Below are 22194 nucleotides of genomic sequence, written 5' to 3'. Positions count from 1 at the left end.
AGACTGAACTGGAAGACCAACATCAACGCTGTCTACAAGGGGATGAGTCGACTCTTTTTCTTGAGGAAAATTCGATCCTTCAATGTGTGCAGCGAGATGTTGGAGATGTTCTACCATCTGTTGTGGCCAGTGAACTGTACTTCACTGTGGTCTGCTGGGGGAGCAGCATTGGAGCCGGAGACACCAACAGACTTAACAAGCTGGTTAAGAAGGCCGGCTCCATCATCGGCTACAAACTGGACAGTCTGGAAAAGGTGGTGGAGAGGAGGACGCTGAGGAAACTATTGTCCATCTTGGATAATCCTGTCCACCCTCTCCACCTACTGCAGGGACAGAGGAGGACTGCTGCTGCTGTCAGGGATACAGGAGATCATTCCAGATACAGGAGATCGTTCCTGATACAGGAGATCGTTCCAGATACAGGAGATCATTCCTCAGGAGATCATTCCTGATACAGGAGATGCTGTCAGGAGATCAAGATACAGACATTCCAGATACAGGAGATCGTTCCAGATACAGGAGATCATTCCAGATACAGGAGATCATTCCAGATGATACATACAGGAGATCATTCCAGATACAGGAGATCATTCCAGATTCATTCTGATACAGGAGATCATTCCTGATACAGGAGATCATTCCTGATACAGGAGATCATTCCAGATATACAGGAGATCATTCCTACAGATCATTCCAGATACAGGAGATCGTTCCTGACAGGAGATCATTCCAGATACAGGAGATCATTCCTGTCCACTGCAATAAGACTGTACAATAACTCACCTCTGACAAAATCCATCACACAACAATAACACCGTTGGTTGTCTGTTTTCTTGTTTGTTTAAATCTTTGCACTATTGTTTAGTTAGTTTTAATTTAATTATTCTATTTTATTTTATTCTATTTATTGTATATACTGTGCATTTTTATATTTTTTTTTTTTACTGTTGTTTTATTGCTTTCCTGTACTGTCTATAAATGTTGCCCCCTGTGGGATTAATAAAGTATCTATCTAAATCTTCCTATCTATCTATCTATCTATTAATAAAGTATCTATCTATCTATCTATCTATCTATCTATCTATCTATCTATCTATCTATCTATCTATCTATCTATCTATCTATCTATCTATCTATCTATCTATCTATCTATCTATCTATCTATCTATCTATCTATCTATCTATCTATCTATCTATCTATCTATCTATCTATCTATCTATCTATCTATCTATCTATCTATCTATCTATCTATCTATCTATCTATCTATCTATCTATCTATCTATCTATCTATCTATCTATCTATCTATCTATCTATCTATCTATCTATCTATCTATCTATCTATCTATCTATCTATCTATCTATCTATCTATCTATCTATCTATCTATCTATCTATCTATCTATCTATGCTACCAAACAAGACTGTGGAAAACGTGTTCCTTTATTCCTTCTCATAGATGTGAAAATATTTTTATCTTAATACCTGAAAACTGTTATCTGTCGGTGGCTCATCTCATTCTCCAGGCACAATGAGTGTTTGTGCAAAATTTCATGTCAATCCACATGTTGAGATATTTCAGTCTGGACCAAATAACTGGTGGACAGACCTGGAGCCATGCCGCTGGGATTGAAGCCTCATAATATTTCAGACCTGCAATATAACAGCAGGCGAGTATCCAGACATTCACAGCAGATCGTCTGTGACTGTGTTGTTGAAATACTCTTTTCTGCTTCAAAATAAAAAAAAAAAATAGATATTTCTTTTTGATGTTATTTCCATGCACAGACATTTCCTGCTTTGTGTTAAATTTTGTATACATTAACTTATATTTTCTCTCATGTAGATTCAAATCAGTAAGAGCATTTGCAAAATGAAGACATGCTATCTTTTAGATCATTTAGTTACACTTTCCCTGTCTTACTACTTGGCCATGTGCATTGACTGACGGTATCAATAGACATGTTTTTAAGGGTTATAGGTTCAAATAATTGAGGATCGTGTCTCTGAAAAAGACAAACTCCCAATCCCAGCTGTAAAATATGCCACTATGTGTAAATCATAGTGGCAGTCAGGTGCTTGAAATGTCATTACGAAGGTAAATGGGGGCGGCGACATTTTTTAGCACACAAGCAGGCACACACACACACACACACACACACACACACACACACACACACACACACACACACACACACACACACACACACACACACACACACACACACACAGCACAAATGGGGCGGAGAGACACTTCCAACCTCCTGTCATGTGCTCTTCATCTACATCATGCCATGTTTGCTGCGCTGCTACATTCTCGCTCCCCTTTTACTCCCTGCATCCTCTCAGCTGCTTCGATTCTTCGTCTTTCTGAAACGCTGAAACTTAGGTGACAGAAAGAGATATCTCACCCTTATTTCACAACACCGTCCCCTCGGTCTGTCCCTGACACTGGCTGGTCCTCCAGCCTACACTGTCACATGCTGTGGTGGCAGGAGGTCAGCTGCCTGTCTGTCCATCTGTCTGACATGACAGGGAACGTGCTGCGTTTTTTTGCTTCATCAGGATTTCCCGCAGAAAGGAATCCAAGCAGAATGCCGATCTCATGCTTGTCTGTCTTGTTTCTCTGAGCTCACTGAGCCGGTTGTGGACCTAAACTTAGGGGCTGACGTGAGAGCAGATAAAAAGTCTCGTCACAGGATGCTAGTGGCTGGCACTTCACCTCTGACTTCTTGGTGCAAACAGAAATACCCAAAGGTCACCTGGCATGGCTCTGTATTTTTAGGATGGTATCAGTGAGCCCAGGTGGATGCTGTCATCTGTATGCATGACTGACATTCAGTCTGGAGGTAGAAAAGGCTACACATGGGTGTGCTGAGCAGTGGGGTTGGTGGTTGGTGGTTGCTTTACTGGCGTGGCCATAATGAAATGCAATATTTTCAAAGCAGATGTACAACCCCGTTTCCCAGAAAGTTGGGGCGCTGTATAAAATGTACACTTTTTAGCATAAAACAACTTTTCCAGTCTTTTGTTAACCCTGTCCCAACTCCCTTGAGATGTTGCTGGCATCAAATTCAAAGTGAACATAATATTTTTCATAAAACAATCAAAAATGTCTCCGTTTCAACATTTGACATGTTGTCTTTGGTCTATTTGCAATAAAATATGGGTTTATGTGATTTGTAAATCATTACATTCTGTTTTTTATTACATTTTACACAGTGCCCTGACTTTTTGGGAAACGGGGTTGTAAAAGGTTTATAGTCTAAGTCTAATAATTCAGATCACTGTAATTGTAAACCTCATACAACATGCTTTGACAATACTGTATGCAATTATGTTCATGTCTGTATTCAAATGTTAACTGACCAGTCTAAACATTAAAACTACTGACACATTAAGTGAATGACATGAATTATGTTGTTACAATGGCACCTGTCAAAAGGTGGTATATATTAGGCAGCAAGTTGTCACTACTTGAAGTTGATGACTTGGCAGCAGGAAAGAAAAGTAAGCATAAGGACCTGAGTGACTCTGACGGGCCAAACTGAGATGGCTAGTTGTCTGGGTCAGATCAATTTGTTGGATGTTCCCGGTATGCAGAGTTTAATACCTCCCAAAAGTGGTCTAAAGCAGAGGTCTTCAACAGGGGGTCCGTGACCCTTTGGGGGTCTGTGAGATTTTTGGTTAATTAGACAATTTTTCATTTTTTTTCTATTTTTTTTTCTACAAATTTAAATGTCTTTAAATAGACATTAACATGAATCCATCATATTGTAGTGAATGGATAAATGGAGGCAGAAGATGTTATCTTTCAATCAGAAATACACACATTCAGCAACACACAGGAGCTCTCTCAAGCTGAGCACCGCTTCACTCACAGCGTGAGACTAACCTGGACCTGTCCCTCCAAGCCTCCTGCACTCCTCCAGTTTAATATAAAACACAATTTTATACAATATATATAGTAGGGGGTCCCTGCTCCATCTCTTTATCAGTTTGGGGGTCCTTGGCCTGAAAAACGTTGAAGACCCCTGGTCTAAAGAAAGAACAAGCAGTGAACCACCGACAGGGTCATGGGTGCCTGAGGCTCACTGAGGTGCGTGGGAACTGTGTTGTGCCCGAGTGGTCTGATCCCACAGAGTTATTGTACTGTAGCACAAATATCTGAAACTTTAATGCTAGCTATAATAAAAGAAAGTTTTAGAAAACAGCGCATCGAAGCCACAGACCATTCAGAGTGGACATGCTGACCCCTGACTCCCGCTGAAAACACCAACAATGGACCTGTGAGCTGCAGTGGATCAATGGTGAGACTGTCTCAACTTCGGCAGAAGTCTAAAAGTTGCTAAAAGATAATTGCTAAATGTTCAACTCTGTCCCCTGTAACAGAACAACCTGGCCTGTGGCCTCCAGGTAATTTGAGATTGATTGCCATGATGTTGAAGGAACAGCAAACACCAACACGGGCTTTTGTGGATGAAATGCTGGATAAAAAAATAAGTATGGACCCAAGGAGGTGCAGCCAAAACAGAAAGGATCAACACTCATCCACTGCGTCAGGAGCAGGAAGAGAGCAGCAGGCGGCCATGACAGTGGTTTGCTCGGACCAAAAGATAAACATGACACCTACAAACCCAAAGAACACCATGCTGGAGACCTGAAGGAGCACAAACAGCTCCACAGCTAGATATGAGGCTCAGATTTAACTTTGTTTGTGGCTGTAGAAAGATCAGCAGTAATATATCCAACCTGACTTAGATCGAGGTTATTTTTCCACCGGTTCCGTCGGCGACGCGTTCCGTCTCTGACATGGCTGCCGGAGTGAATCGGCGTCATTGAAGTCAACGCTTTATATCCCACCGGCTCACCAGCGTCCCAGGAGCTGCTCTGCGGAAGACAGGCAGTAAGTCTATTTTTGACGGAAGAGGCACGCAGACCACGGCAATCTCAACAGAGCAGATCAGCTGGACAGGAAGTTTGTAGAGAAAACAAAATAAAATTCTGAGAACATTTTCAAAATAAAACACCCATGTGCAAACTCCCGGTCGTAGAAAACTTCACTACACTACTGTCTTAATGTTTTTAAGCAGCCTCTAAAAACTAAAAGTAGGAAATGACAACAATAACCTCAAAATGGACACAAAAGAAGCCGTTTAACAACGTTTACCCGTGACAGAAGCACAGAGATCAAGGAAACATGACCAAATGAGGAAGGAAGACAAAACATGCAGACAAAACGCTGCCTTGAAAGTGTTACACCTTTGCAGGACGCAGTGAAAAGCACATAATGAGGACGGGACATCATGTGAGGATGTGCCGGGAATGTCAAACATCTTACGGACACAGGTAATGCTATCTGTGGGTTACACGCCCAGTAGAGATTTATTTCGTTAACACATTTAAAGATGAGATTTATTTTTGTTGGGAAATTATTTTGTGATTGTTCTGTATCGTTGATTTGGGACGGTATAATACGGTGCACCTTGGTGGTGATGTTGGTCTTGATTTGGGTTGGGCGGAGTGGTATGTGGTAAGGTGATAAGGCCATGTTTTGGTAGGTAGTTTGGTTGTTCGTATTTTGTGAAGGAGGAAGATTAAAAGAAGTGGTGTTGCAGAATAAGCTGTCCCTGTGCTTTTCTTAACCCATAGCCCAAAAGTAAGTTATCTCAAGAAACAGTTTCATCTGTAGTCAATTCTACAAAGTTACCAGCTTTACAACCTCATCCATCAGTTAACCAAAAGCCTGAAGCTGCTTCTGTGCTATTTTCCAACTCTGGATTTTGACTGTATTTTTTAAAATTTATTTTGTGCCAGAAACTGGATGTTTAGGTTTCACTCAAGATCTTTGGTTTTAAATATGTCTGTCCGGTTGTTTTCAAGTACTGTTGCCCTCTTGTATGCAATCAAACTTTTTTTTTTTTTTTTTTTTTTTTTAAGTGAGGATGCACATTGAACTTTGTGAATTTGGGCATTATTCACGATGCCTTCCACATCATGTTGGTTCCAGCTGTTTCAAACGCCTTCACACCAAACTCTGTGGTAGTTTCCTCCTCTGGCTGACTCACCAGGTTTGGTATGTAAAAGTCACCAACACTTTGAATGTCTGGTGAACTTGTGGTCAAACCAAAGTAGAGACTGGCACAACATATGAAGCCTGCATTGCACTGCAGTAATTACTGGTCGCTCCAGTCCACAATCTGGGATATCATGTTGGAAATGATGCTTAGTCACCAGTTTGGACGTAAGGTTTTTACGTAACTGTCCTGATTCAGTGTGCGTCATCAAGCATCACGTACGTTCACGTTCAGCCCTTGTAGCGGTTGTCTATGTGTATGTTAGATGGTTATTTAGACCTGGATGTGGTAAACCATGTTTATTTCCCTCCAAACCTTGTTTTGCTGCATCATCATCTTTGGTACTTTGAGTCTGGAGCAAAGACCGAGGTGAAATGAGTTGATCAGGAATATCATTCTTTTAATTTAGAGTTTAGAGGTACTTTCTTAAAACCTGATTCCTCTCCATTTGCCTATGTAGAAGTTTCCATATCTCTCCATCACTTTTTTTTGCCTTCTTGGTTCATAATGATGTCACATGAACTGATGCTAGACATTCATCCAGAAATGCTCAGGGTCATAACAATGCTCTGATTTTATACCTCCACTGAATCAACACTGCTGTAGTACTTACAGACAACCACAGTCTAACCATGTTCATGTGTGGTTAGTGCCTTGAAATGCTCAGTCATTGGAAAGTTGATTGAAAACATTTTGGGGAGCTTTGTGGGCCTTTATTGACAGTCGACAGAGACGTGGAACAAAATGATTGGAGACATGAAGTAAAAGGAACAAGGATCCCCGACTGGATTTGAACTGTGGATATTTCTTTTCATGGTTTGTGCATTAACTCCTACTCCACCTTTGTCCCATAATGCCTTGTTGTAGAAGTCCATCTTTTGTGAGTAATTTTCCATTAAGTAAGTGTCCAATTAATTCATTCCAAGTAAATACTAATTACAGGGTCCCTTAAAGTTGAAGTGGATCTGATTAGGAAGCATCCTACGTGGGTCTGTCACCCTCCATAGAGAATCGCTTGCAGTTCCTTTCTACTGGGCGTAGACCTCAGGTTCATTTTAAGCAAACAGCTCGCGCCAATCCCGGCCGACACGCTGCCACCGCTGCAACTAACTCCCGTTTTTTCCAGAGCATTTTTCCTTGAGCACAGCCTATTTTTATTAAAATGTTTACCAGACTGTTATCACAGCAAAGAGAACTGAAGCTGTGAGTGACAGTCAGCGCAGCCAGGCTACCTGTGACCCAAGTTTGGATAAAATGGATGGTTGGAAAATGCTAGTATAACTGATACTTTGTGAAATCTGTTCTCAAACGGGCATACAGTTAAACATATATAGAGAAAACATTTTCTCCCGACATTATAACACATCGAGGAATGAAGTCTTACAGCTCAATTGTCACCTTCCTTTATCAGACAGAAATGTGAAAGCCAGTCTGTTTTTTATTTATTTTGTAAATCTTTTTGATTTTACATTTATCATAGTAAAACAAAGAATGGCTGAACAACATTTTGATGATCTGTGAAGTACTTCACTAGAATGAGTATTTAAAGGTAATTGACCTCTAAAATGTCAGTGTACAATGAGAACTGTTTCTCAAGCGCAACTCAATGATTCCCACTTCAATGAGACCCACAGACCTTTGCAGATGTGACATAAGCTCAGTACAATGATTGTGCTTTTACAGTGATGTGGTAGGTAAGAAGGTTATGAATTTATACCTCAAACTGGAACCTGAGAAAAACACTTTGCCTCCAGTCTCAGTCTGAGCTTTTCTTATTTTCCCTCATCATCCTCCTCCCGTCATTTCTGCAGAACAAAATGTCCTTTTGAAACTAAAAAAAATCTGAAAAACATTTGATGTTTACTGTCCATGTTCGAAGACACAACAGGTGTTACATGAAGAGAATTAAACCTTTGTGATTTTAAATGAACCTATATCTTTGTGAGCTGTCTGGGGCAAAACATGAAATGCTCCACCTCAGTCGCCTCAGTACATTTTTCATCTATTTTTATGATATTATGTAGAATGTTTAGTTTTCAGTCTTCTTTGTCCTGCTACTATTACAGACATGTCTGAACTAACTAAACACAGGCTTTTTTTGGATGTAAAAATAGGATCAAGTATCAAGTTTTCTCACATCTGGTAGAGAAGCCAGAAGTTTCACTTTCATTTCAGCTCCTTTAAAGACACTGACATTTTCAATTGAAGTGGACTTTAAGTACCCAGTGTCAGGAGGTGTTTAATTCATTGTATTGTTTTGAAGGGAGAGCAACCTGAGTTCCTGTCAACAGTGGTTAAATATTCTACAGCTGACTGTAGACTGACTGTAGGAGGTCTAGTGAAGTTGTCACGGAGCCTTAAAGTCCACAGAATGAGGAGGTCGGGGTGAATGGATGGGTCAATAAAATGTTTGACATGAACTTGGGAGACCACTTTTTGTTTCCTGTTTCCTACCAACAGTCAGTGTTGGATCATTTCAACCACGAGTGCAGGCATTAACCAAGTGGTAAAAATTGTATCGAGGACAAGGACGATTTCATTACCGTAGCAAACAAGTAATTGGAACCCAAATTATACAAAGTGCACCATAAAAGTTTTTTTTTTTTTTTCAACTGAAATTTGTAACAACTTTAAAAGGCAGTGATAAATGAATGTATCCTGTCAAAAGGGCCAGATATGCATAGGTCAGTTACGAATGACCTCTTTTTGTATTCTTCTTCTTCTTTAATTTTAAAGAGTGTTGGTATTACCGTGATTGCGATTACCTAAACATAGAACTCAACAAAAAATGTCCCAAATTTCCCAGCTTTAACTGATGACATGTCAGATTTTTTTTTTCTGGTGAACTCCCTGTGACTCCTGTGATATTTGGCATGTAAATCCCCTCTCGCCCTTTCTGCCTGTGAAGGCTTACTGATGGGGGAAGCCCTACAGCAGAGGTCGTTACGTGACACTCCAATGACTTATTACAGCAGTGACGCAAACGCGAGAGGGAGTGTGTGTTTGTACCTCTGAGACGAGGTGGGATGCCGGCTGATGACATCACTGATGCCACCTTCAGATGATAGCACCTTCACCTTCTCCCCTGTCCTCCTTGAACATGTTTACGTGTGACAGATGAGGACAGATGGCCTGATCTCTCCTACAGTTTGTTTTGTTTCAGTTTTTCCCCTATTATTATCATCATCATCACTCTTTTTCTCAGCATTCTGTTGTTTTGCATTTTCTGACTGTGCATGCAGTCCTCACACCACGCACGTCATCAAGAGCTTATCAAAGCAACAATAAACCGCCCACACACTCCTCCCATCACAGGCCATTAGCAACCACTTGCATTGTTGGGATTCTCATACTGGGCCCTGATGGATTTGTTAGGCTCATGTAATATTGTCACGAAAACAGTTTGTGGAGCTGAATTGAGGACTTGAGTAGTCACACATGGGCACGACCTGCATTGATGATGGAAATGAGACCTGTGATTCAGAGTGTGGGACATTTAATAAAAACAAATCCATTACATACATAAAGACGTTATGTTTTGTCCTTTTTTGAGGTCATCTCTGCTGCAGCTAGAGTGCTTGTTTCATCAAGCTATTACACATCTCAGCTTTTATTTCATAGCACACTTTATATTGTGTTTGAAACATGTCATTTCAACAGGAATTTATTGAAAAACCTGTACTGTTTGAAACCATGTCAACTCCTTTGTTTACGTGCAAACCCTTTCATTCAGCATTGCCTTTGAAAACCTGTTACACAAAGAATTGGTGCACATTTTCAATTTGAATACAACACTGGCATGCCCATCTGTGTATGCACTGAATGAGCTGCGTGAATGGGGGATGTAATATTACTCCTTTTAATACTGTATAGACAAATAAACCAGGTGTCTTCCAAAGTGCTTGAACTTTTCTCATTATGCGTCCCAGAGGCTGATTGTGTGGACTGCTTACATGTACCATCAAAGTGTCGGAGCATCACACTTTGTTCAACCAAAAATCCCAAACCCCATTTACAAAGATATTAAACATGAACAAGTAAATCCTCACATTTCCAAAGGTGAAAGCTGATTATGTTTGTAATTTGTCTTGATAAATGACAAATCACTAAATGTTTATCCATGAAATGTCTGTCCTTTGACTAATTGAATAGTTCACCAATTGTTTTAGCCTTTCTCATTATTACCCCTTGATGACCTTTACATATAAGTTTTTTTCAATAAATTTACAGCAATCCAAAAGTCATCTCTCTGACTTGGTGATAACAGAAGACAAACTCTGTAATTGACAAGGTTTGCTGTTGTAAGGGACTTTCTTTTCTTATCTCAGCTGTGGAGACTCATTATATTTTCACCTGTATTGCCAGAGTGTTGCTGCAGGGCTGCAACAGGACAAAGATGCCGCTGCTGAATCCCTGCTGAATACATACATTCAAAGAGGAATCATGCCCCTTTGTAAATGTCTTTATGTGGCTCAGTGCCTTGACATATGTTTACAATGTTTCCTCTCAGTGTGTGTGTGAAGAGGCGTGTCCCCTGAGGGAAGTTGCTCTCAGAAATTAGACACACTAATTTACATTTGAATTGTAAAGTGAAGACAAACCGGTGGATGTAAAAGTTGCTTTGAATAAGGTGTCTGCAAGTGTGTCACTCTCACAGCTGCACACACAAGTCGGGATGCAGAATGTCTTCTGAAAGCATTGTTGTGAAGTTTTGGTATAATCCTAGGTGTGTGTGTGTGTATGTGTGTGTGTGTGTGTGTGTGTGTGTGTGTGTGTGTGTGTGTGTGTGTGTGTGTGTGTGTGTGTGTGTGTGTGTGTGTGTGTGTGTGTGTGTGTGTGTGTGTGTGTGTGTGTGTGTGTGTGTGTTGGCTGCAGGGAAGACAGTGCTGTCCCACTAATAAGGAGCCAGCCTGACAGCAGTCTGACAACCTCCTGACACACAACAACCCAGCTTTGTGCTGAGTTATAGAATATTCCTGGCATCTCTTGCTCGGGGTTAACTCCTGGGACACAGAAGCAACACTGAATCAATTTAGATTTTGCACATTCCGAGATTTTCTTACACCCTTCAAAAATTATATTGAGTCTGACAAACGACAGCACGGGTCACTCAGTTGTATTAATTTGAAGTATTTTCTTTTTATTGAATTGTCAGGGTCAGGCACACGAAGCACATTGCCAGATTAGATGAATACGTACCTTTATCAGCACCTGAGGGTTAAATAACTGATGTTTCTATTGCTACCCAGAAACCCAGCAGACAATGTAGCTGTAGAATTGAACCACACAGAAATCTACATTGTATGCCAGGTTCAGGATGAAGCAAAAGTTCTCTCCGAAAGGCTTTTCAAACAGGCGTCGAATAAACAAATTTCCTTGAAATTATTGTCATAGAACATTCATAGTTGTAACCAAGGACATCTAATACAAAGATCATCGAACAGAGATGCAGCGGGAGTGAGGCAGAAACAGTGAGAATTAAAAGAAGAATGGCAGAAGGACGAAGGAGTAAAAAAAAAACACACACACAAAAAGCCTTGACAAGGGCCTCTTGTGGAGTTGTGACACAGAGAACATCCTGTCTATGGGGTCACAGGATGGAGACCCCCTGACGACGCAGCCAATCAGGGGACTGGAATGTGTCACCAGCCAATGGCGGAGGAATGGGCACGCTCGACAGGGACGTAGGCAGAGCCGTCAGAGACCCAGTAGCCAGATGTAGCTGCTGATTGCTACACAGGATCTACACTGCCTACTGAGCAACTGACAGCAGCCAGAGAGCAGTGAACCGGGGAGGGCCGGCCGGTTTGGTCAGGTCTGGGTGGGGAGACTCAGTAGACCCCATCTGAGGAGAGAGTGAGGAAAGAGCTCCATTATAGATACATACAGTAGTCTGTAAAGGAGAAACATATTGATGCATGAGAGAAGAATGATAAAAAAAAGAAGAATGAGAAAGTGTCAGTGGTGAAGATGAAGATGATGCAAACATGGAGGGGGGAGGGAGAGTGTGGTGGTAGTGAACTGCAGGGACGAGATCAAGCAGAAGACCTGGAGGAGCCTAAGGGAGGGGAAGGATATGGGAGATTATCTGCTGACGAACATCTCCAAGCGTGGCATTATCAGTTGCAGATTCCTGTCATTCTTTCCCATTAGCCCCGAGGCGTGACAGGCAGAGGCCACCGCCATGCTGGCTCCAACACTTAGCCTGACACATAATGGGAGCACTAACTCAAACTTAATAAACTACAACAGGTAGAGGAGAGGAGAGGAGAGGAGAGGAGAGGAGAGGAGAGGAGAGGAGAGGAGAGGAGAGGAGAGGAGCAGTCGTGTGGTCATACATCTGGCTTTGCATACCTGAGGACTCATGACCATATTGATCAAACAGCTGATGGTCACTTGACTCCAATTTCTTTTGATTAAGGGAATTGTGCTGGCTTCTCTCCTCCTCACATTCCACCTTTCTGTCACCGCTACTTCTCTTTATGTCTGTCTCTTCTTTCTTCCTTCTTTCTACATTACAGTTTTGGAGTACTGTATGTTGAAGTTTCACAACTTTGAGTTGCATCATTTGAATTCTTTTACACCACAGAAGGAATTTCTATGACGGCGCCACAGCTGATTCTACCTGTGAACGTCAGGTCTAAAGATGTAATATTGTGTGTGTGCTCCCCCGCTGACACTTTACACTAAGGGATTTGAAGAAGTGTAAAGGGATGTGGCCTCTGGCTTGTTCTTTGCTGGAGGGAATCCAGTTTTCTAAAAAGATTGTGGCGAGGAGGGTGATGGAGAAAAGTGGTGAATATAATGTAAAAAAAAAAAAAAAAGAACAACAACATTTCTTACCTCTCCTGGGAAACGCTTTGGGTCACATGGCGGCTCAACTGTTCTTCTAGATAAGTGCCCACCCTGAAAAAGGTAAAGATAAGACTGTAGTCACGAAGGTTAACAGATATACACGAACAATGTAGCACAGTTTAAATACATTTTTGAAAATGTTGCTTTGCAGGAATTGAGGACAGCTGTATGTTAAAACTGTCAACAGCTCTATAAGTACAAGCGTGGTATTAACAGGTCCAGACTGGTGAGCTTGTGTAAGCTCACAGAGCTAGAGATAAGGTGATAAGTTCTTCTATGTCTTATCTCTCCTCTTTTTTCCATGCTTTGGTGATTCTGCCACCACCGCTACAAAGAGAGGTCAAACGTACATAAACCAAGTGGCTTTTTTTTTTTTTTCCATTGGAAGCTTCGGTTGGTGAGACATGGACGCTGGTAGGACAAGGTCAGAGGAACTGATACTCTCACAAATTAAACCGGGTTTTCGAAGAAACAACATCAGCTCTCAGATTTTTAGATACACATCTCATAGGCAAAATGATTGGTGCAGAGTTTGAGGAACAAAATTCAAATAGAAGCAGGGACTTGCACAAGCAGCGGTACAATGTGCTGCAGCTACATTACAACTAGCCATGTTTGGTGGCGGGAGCCCTGGGAGAAGCTCATCAGCACCATAAAGGAAGCACATGTAGCCTCCCTGAGAATAACAGCAGCGACAAGGAGTTATGCAAATCGGGAGAGTAGGGGGAAATAAGACCAAAAAGAATGGATGAGTGAAGGGTGCAAATGAAGGGTTCAATAGACTATAGGTTGAGGGAGCGAGATCTAGGAAGGGGTGAGCGCGAGGAGGCCTGAGGACGGGTGAGGTGGTGTGAGAGGAGGGGTGAGGCCAGGCATGCCATTCCATTCCTGCCTGCACTGGGCAGTTCTATTCCTAGAGTGTGGTGTATGGCAGTTGATGTGGGTTTCCTCTTAGCTGCCTAGAAGATGACTGGGCCTGACCACATCCACGTTCACACACACACACACACACACACACACACACACACACACACACACACACACACACACACACACACACACACACACACACACACACACACACACACACACACACACACACACACACACACTCACTTGAAACACATTCACAAAGTGACAACTGTGTCCGCAAGTACAGCAAATATACACCGGCTAGCACACGCACACATAGATGTACAAGTGCATGTGCATCCATGCACGCACACACACACACACACACACACACACACACACACACACACACACACACACACACACACACACACACACACACACACACACACACACACACACACACACACACACACACACACACACACACACACACTGAGGGAGGCAAAGAGGAACTGAATCATTACCCTGCTTTAAACTCAAAGTAGGGGGTGACCACTATACAAGTGTGTGTGTGTGTGTGTGTGTGTGTGTGTGTGTGTGTGTGTGTGTGTGTGTGTGTGTGTGTGTGTGTGTGTGTGTGTGTGTGTGTGTGTATTTGAGCAAACACAAGTTGCACTTCTGCATTGGTTCATTGGTTGTTTGCACGTGATGTTTGTTGCTGAAGTATGTGTGGGCATGTGTGTGGGTGGGTGTGTAGGATGTGTGAGCTGGGTGTGGATGCATTCCCTCTCTGTCTCCCTCTACGTCTGATTCAGTGTGTATGTACAGTATGTCCCACGCTCCATCTTTAAAGTCCCCTACTGTTTAAGATCAGGACGAATGATCTACTCTTCACTTTCTTAAGACTGACCTTGTTGTAGTAGTGGTTGATGTCTTTTTGCAGAAACTTTGGGACATTTACACAGACGTACTCCTTCTAAAAGATCGATGAATTTTCTATAAAAATCTGTCCATTCATCTGGAATAATGATCTGAGATTATTCCTAAACAGTCTCAGCTATATTGTTGGGTCAGCATGTTTTCGCTGACTGAAAGAGATGCTTTGTCTGCTGGATGAGAGGAGCCCAAAATACAGCGCTCGCCAACAGCTTGCCACCAATTAAGCGGTCGTTCCATGAGGCCAGCAGCCAATCAGATATCAGTTATCAGCTCCCCAGCTTCCAATAGACCCCAGCCTGGGATTTGAATTGATTGTGATGTGTGAGTGAAAGCTTCCAACCAAAGAGAGGAAGCCAATAGCTCAGATTCTGTGGAGACAGAAGTTATGGAAGCTCAGTATTTGCTGCCACCTCTGTTCGCTATCCAAAGTCATTCCCTGTCCCAGAATATTCCCCATCTACCCAGTGGATGGCCCCTGCCAGACAGACTGCTGAAGTCACTTTCTACCCCTCCTCTTTCTATTCCTCCCTATTATAAATTGAGGAGATGAAACAGGCTTTACATGTAAAGCAAACCCAAATGGCTCCTTTGGGTGCTGCTAGGTGGCTGTCAGGCGAGGTAAATACTGATTCCAGGCCTGTAGACCTGCGAGCCAAAGAGTTGCTCCAGAGGGAGCCTGAGCCTCGAACATACGGCTTGTACCCCTGCCCAAGCCCCAGGCCTAGAGAGAGGGATGTCTGCAGGCTCTTCCAGGGGGCTGGACTGATGGGAAAGAGCTGGCGAGATGACCAAGGAAAGCTAACTCCCTCCTTGAGCTGCTTTATGAAGGCCTGGCAAATGTGCAAAGAACAAAGAAAGGAGGCATAGGAGGAGGGAAGAAATAGTTGGAGAAGGGATAGAAGGATGAAAAGGTGTCTCGTCCTCCAAAGTCAACGTAAGGGCATTTTGCTGGGTCACAGGGTTTAAGCAGGACTCGTACTGCACACCGGTAAATACAGACATAAATCTGCTTCATTAGTCCCAACACAAGGCTATAATGTTATAATGTAAGCTCTGTTTGAGAGAGGTATAACCTGGCTACTGATACCCTAACTGCCTCCACCCTTAATACTAACCCACTCATTGATAAATAGCCCAGGGAGACGTGACAAAGACGGTTTTAGTAACGCAGATGTCAAAATGGCTGAATGTTGTGGGAGTCCCAGTCACCTTCTTTAAATCAAGTGCGTGATTCTTGATTTAATGACCCTCAGAGGTTTTGTTCTACTTATTTCAGCGTGGTATTGGCTTGTATAATAGCTACATGACTGCAGTTCCTTTTTGATGTCGTCCTACTGCAGCCACTTTGAATAATCAGCCAGGCTGAGTCATTGTGTTAACTGATTACCTTCGGAAAACAAAAGGAACACCTTAAAAACGCAGCTCTGAGGGCCTTGCCCATTGATCCTGGTTTTCCATGACGTGCATCAGTCTCTACAGCCTCTTCCTCGCACATGCGTACACACACACATGCACACACACACACACACGCACACACGCACGCACACGCATACTGCCACTTATTGGAATTCAGAGTGGGGCCCAGGTAGGGGAAGCTTTGCCCATATATGAGCAAAGGAGGAAACAAGCCAGGTGTGTGTGGTTAGTACACCGTTGGAACGAGTGTTCTTGAGTACACACACACACACAAAAAAATGCACACAAGACGTATGCACACACACACACAAAGGTTTTAACGGGCTTCTTTTGTTGTGCATACACAAACACTGCATTTAGCCTTGTGACGTTGAAGTTATGCCGCTAAGCTTTTAACTCTACGATCTGCCTGTGAATGACAGACTTGTGTGAGTGACTTGTTGCTGGATAAACGAAGACGAGTCATGCGAAAAGGAAAGCAGGGAAAAGAAAAGAAGGAATGAGTCGAGTCATAGTTGGGATTATTCTACAGCTGCTTAACCCAGTTTTAGTTACATAACTGTCAGTGTTGGAATAACTATGGTATGTCACAACGTCTTACTTCCTGAAACCAGCCTGTACGTGCGTGTGCTTCTGTTACGGCAAAGAATGTGGTTCAAACTAAACCCTGCCACTGATGATGACTTACAGCTTCACTCACTTCAACCACCTTTCCATATGTAGTCAATAAGACATGAGTGGTAGCGAGGAAATGTGTCCGATTCCTTGTAATTGATTCTGATGGGACGCCACATGCTCCACTCAAACTCCCTCAGTGTGATCAACACTTACATTTCATTTGATCATGAACTAATCAGGTCATAATCATTTGTATGATCAAGTGTTTTGAAACAAATACAAATTGCATTTATCATAGCAGAGACGGAGGACACCTGTCCAGTGAGGCATCCGACACCATCACTTTCTTAAAGATTCTTTCACTACATAACAAAACCAACAAAGTAAAATCAACCCCGCAAACGTAACAGGGCCAGTTCCAACATCTGAACGATGTGTAACATTGACAGAAGATACATCCCTACCACTTCATTGAGCCATATTTTTCTGCATGTTTATATTTAGTTTTTAATTTTTTTTTATTTCAGTGGGGTAATTAGTAAGGAAAAGTCATGTAATTAAACTGCTTTAAGTTGCTATCCATCAATGCATCTATCAATGCATTGAATTTATTATCTGCTGAAATAAGACTTGAATTCTCATAAATTCCATATTGTTATGTTCTTTGTCAACATTTTAAATAAAGATTCAATGTAATGCCGGTACCTTTTGACAAATGGCATATTTGACCTAGAAGCTGCAGGAGCGTGTTCGGCCTGCTGAGCTGCTTCCTTCCAAGTAGAACAGGCAAGGGTTCACTCCGTAGGCAGAGCGATAAGGCAAAGGGCAGATTCCATGCTAATCTCCACCCAGGAATTTAATCTTCCTCATCAAGATACCTGCGATGCATCTAGCCGCCAATCTTCCCCGCTATCACCCTCTCACACCGGAAATGCTGCCGTGATAAGCGCTGATGGATCCTTGCGCTCCAACGTGACAATTCCTTATCACCACTCCTCGGTCTCGTTCACTAGATCTCTCTCTATCGCACTTCCTGGTCCCATAAACTTACAGAGTGGGACACAGTTGTGATGGAGTGACACTGGGGCAGACAGTGTTCGGGGGGAAGTTAAGGAGCTGCAGTAATCTTTGGTGGAGATCGAGGAGTGGCTAACAATGTGTTGCAGCAAAACAAAGAGACAGAGCAGGGGTGTATGCATGTAGGCTGGGATGCTGGCAGGCACTAACAGGGTGACGGTGGGTATGGTCTTTCTATGACCATACAGACACACACACACACACACACACTTTGGTGACCACTTTTCCTGTTTTTTAAGAAGAAGCTGTTCAATATCTGACTCACAGTGTTGCTTCCTTTGAATCTAAATTGAAATATAAACACATAAGTGGCTGCAGAAGAAAGTTATTTCTCAAGTTTATCCAAGTGATTCAAGAAGGAGCGTTATCATGTGTTACCGCGGGAGATCTGCCCTCTTATTACATGACAAGTGAGTAAGAGTAATCATGCTTGGCCAGAACGCCGTCTTAGTCAGAGAGAGTGGGAGATGATTTGAAGAACAACAGCTGGGCCGAGAGCCACGACTTTTAAAAATGCACAGCTTTCAGACACACACACACCCCACTGTTCAGCTTGTGACTAAGACTGCTTGGGCAAACACATGTCACCCAGAACCACTCGCACTGATTCACACAACTCCTCGAACACTTACTGTCTCAGAAGCACACACACACACACACACACACACACACACACACACACACACACACACACACACACACACACACACACACACACACACACACACACACACACACACACACACACACACACACAATATAAACATGCAGCAGCATTTTTATAGGTGGTCACGAAGAGAGACGGAGGCGACAGGGTGGAACAAATCTCAACATCGAGTCCCGGCTTTCTGGAGTCATGAATCGTCACTGTCCATCCAGCCAATCACATCAGCCGCCTGCCATGTCCATTCACAAAGAAGCCACAAGACGATGTCCATGCTGTACGATAATGTATCTCCACCTCTTTACCCCCACCCCCACCTCCACCCATACGCTCAGTTCATTCATGCCCTCTGCTGCTGAGCAGGAGTGGACTGTGCTATCTGTATCAAATGCAGGGGGTGGAGGTGTGTGTGTGTGTGTGTGTGGGGGGGGGGGGGGCTGGACCCACAGCGTGACTGAGACATAGAGAGGAAGTGGAGCCTCTGAATGAAAAAAAAAATTAAAATGGCCTACTAACCACACAGACCTATTTTAGTCACATGGCTACTCTTCACATCAGTTGTCATTAAGCCTGTCAGAGGAGACTGTCTGTCTGGTGTATCACAACTACACTCCAGACCGTAGGCTTCATTTCTGATCCTGGTCACAGTACTGTACGTCAGAGACAGTGAATCAGCTCTCCTGTAATGTGATCACTCCGCCACAAATCACCATTCAGACTCAGAGCAACTTGTGACAGTGACAGGCTGAAGGTGATCCTTCACCAGCTAAAAAAAACAGTCATGAGACTCAGAGCACATTCAGCCATATCATCTATTTTTCACAACTTTGGTCTCTATCTGAGTTTGCTGACAGTCTACAGACCGGCACTGAGAGCCTCCTGTTCTTCCTCTCAGCCTATTAAAGGTCTGGGAGCAGTTTCTCAACCTTAACTTGTAACATATGATATCCATCAACAGCAGCAACTCCACTTTCTTTCCTTTTTTTTCCCTTCTTATTTTACTTACCCGTCTGGGTGAGAGTAGTGTTTCCTCCCGGCGCTGAGTTTGGAATGAGGGAACCCCCCTTTCACCTCCAGTTTCTTTTTCTCTGGTGTCTTTCAGATTGTCCTCTGTTTCTGCGTGTCCTTTGCTTCAAAGAGGGATTGCCGGCTCCCCTTCACTTTGCTTGGTCCAACAGAAAGTAAAGCAGAAAGAGCGGGAGAGAGACACTATTGGGTAACAACTTCTCACCCACGTCACTGTCCACGGCTGTGAGGGCAAGTCACACAAAACTCTCCACCGCTCAACTCCTAAAAGACTTCATCCTTACATGTCTCCTCATCTTTTGCCCTGACTTCTTTCCTCCTCCCGTTGCATTCTTCTGAGTGTAATCAGTAACAGGCTTAAAGTGACAGCAGCAGCACTACACAACCGGCTTACTCTCTCGCACAAACACACATTTTCTCACACAACCACACACACACACACACACACACACACACACACACACACACACACACACACACACACACACACACACACACACACACACACACACACACACACACACACACACACACACACACACACACACACACAGACAGTTTGTGAGGCTCCCTCTGGGCTAAAGGTGCTTTCCCAGAGCTCTGGAGACACTACAGCCGTTAAACTCCCTAGAATCCCCGCCAAAGTTGCACTATCACATGTTTCACAGCAGTCTCCCCCTCGTCTCTCTCTTTCTCTCTTTCTCTCTCACTCTTCGCACCCCCCGCCTCCCCCCCCCACTCTCTCCCCCAGTCCCTGACTGACACTGTGGACATACTCTCTCACACACACTCACAGGACCGATGCTGCGCTCTCTTATAGTGACTCTTAGAGGGGGCTGTGCCTATTTCAGAGGAGGGCAGTGTCCTGTTACACAGCTCTCAATTGAGGTTAGAGAGAGGACATCCATTCAGAAAAAAAGAGAGGAGGGAAGAAGGACGGGGAGAGGGAGGAGGAAAAAGTAAGACCAGCCTCTGCTTCTCTTGCTCTCTGAATGTGTGTGCCCCGGGTCTTCAAAAGCAGGAAACTCCCCTGCCACAAAGCTGGGGCGTCTTTAATAAGGGAAAGGAGGCAGGGATATAACCCCCCCCCCCCACACACACACACACACACACACACCCTCCCCACTGAAAACACACACAGCGTCTGCAGTAGAGGGGTCTTTATGACTTCCAGCCTCATTGGCAGTATACTCTCCACCCATACACACACACACACACACACACACACACACACACACACACACACACACACACACACACACACACACACACACACACACACACACACACACACACACACACACACACACACACACACACACACACACACAAACAAATACTATATGTGCATCCTGTCTCAGCTGCTTCAGAGATTTATATAGATAATATTCTGGTGGAATTTTTGAATACAAAAAAAAAAAAAAAAAAAAAAAAAAGGGCATCTGATTGTGACCACAAAGAGAAAGTACCAGAGTTTACAAGATTGGAGGGGCCCAACAACAAGCAGGTTAATGTGTGATAACCACAGCCACTGAAAAGAAAGAACCTGAGTTCACAATTAAAGATCAGTGGCAATATCAAGACAGTACTGAAAGCAACAAGGTCCCCCTCACTGGAAGCTCCTCACCTCCAATCCTGACCTCAGACTGCCCTCGTCCTCGGTTCATCACCCTGCTCTCCACCTCCCTTCATGGATCCCAGTTCTCACCTACATCCTGCTATTTTACCCGACTTCTATTCTTTGCCACTCCATCTATGTCAACCACACCTATGGGCCGTCCCCACCCTTCTCCGCCCCTCCTGTCCTCCTCCCTGCTGCTGTATGTGGGGCTGGGGTTTTCAAACAGGAGTCTCCAATTTAAGAAACTGCATAGCTGGTTTGTTACTCACAGGAACCCATGTGACTCACCAAAGGCCATGCTGCACCCACGCCACCGTTACACATATTGTGGTGCGCAAACGTGCACACACGTGCTCACACGTGCTCACACACAGAGGTTTTAATGGAGCTGTACAACTGCCTTCATCAGGCTCCATTCATGACTATTTAAATAATCTCAGTGAGTCACATAACAAGCAGGGTGAAGTAATATTTGAACTATATACACACATTTCTAATCAGCATTGTCACCCCTACGGGATCAAACTCTCAGGTCAAAGGTTCCCAACCGTTTTGCTTCTTTGTAAAGATGTTCTTTATTATATGAAGCAACTTGTGAACCGTTGCAATACTGTGAGAAGCCTCAGTCCTCTGGTTGTATAATTTGAGTTTTTGAGGTAAAACTATATTGTGTTTTGAATACAAGTAGCTACGAAAGGTTTCTCACCTCAACCTGCTGTCTGAGTTCACCATCTCATCCTCGCGCAGCTGTGGCTACCTCACCTGGATCTTCTGTTTGGAACAAAGAAATAAGTTCTTCTCTATGAATTGAAGATGTTTTAAAGGCAGTAAGTGGAGGGCAGGTCTTTAAAGTGGAAAAAAAAGTAAATATGAGCATTTACAATTTCAAGGCACGTGAGCAACTCTGATGAGGATGAAACTCAAATAACTGAAGGCTTCAGGGAAAATCTTACATCCACACTGAGATTGTTTTATCAGCTGTTTTTCATACTTTATTAGTGTGAACTTGTATTTCTAATCTTGTTCATCATTTTATTTATATCCAGG

General features: G+C 43.2%; 2 long non-coding RNA genes across 2 annotated transcripts in view; both read right to left on the bottom strand.

The window, feature by feature from the left end:
* LOC138628816 (uncharacterized) overlaps window positions 1–22194 on the bottom strand; it is a 44406-nt gene that overhangs the window by 8748 nt on the left and 13464 nt on the right. The window lies entirely within an intron of this gene.
* On the bottom strand, window positions 11851–20225 carry LOC138628817 (uncharacterized). The gene is made up of 3 exons (XR_011311495.1): window positions 19507–20225; window positions 12920–12982; window positions 11851–11921 (listed from the first exon to the last, which is right to left on the bottom strand). It is a non-coding gene; the product is annotated as an uncharacterized lncRNA (long non-coding RNA).

The sequence above is a fragment of the Brachyistius frenatus genome, unplaced genomic scaffold (assembly GCF_029030835.1).
Source record: "Brachyistius frenatus isolate BFR_SWC_R1_liver_20210118 unplaced genomic scaffold, ASM2903083v1 Contig_106, whole genome shotgun sequence".
NCBI classification, from domain to species: Eukaryota; Metazoa; Chordata; class Actinopteri; family Embiotocidae; genus Brachyistius; species Brachyistius frenatus.
The sequence above is the reverse complement of the archived record's forward strand: the minus strand, read 5'-3'. Positions and strand labels throughout refer to the sequence as shown.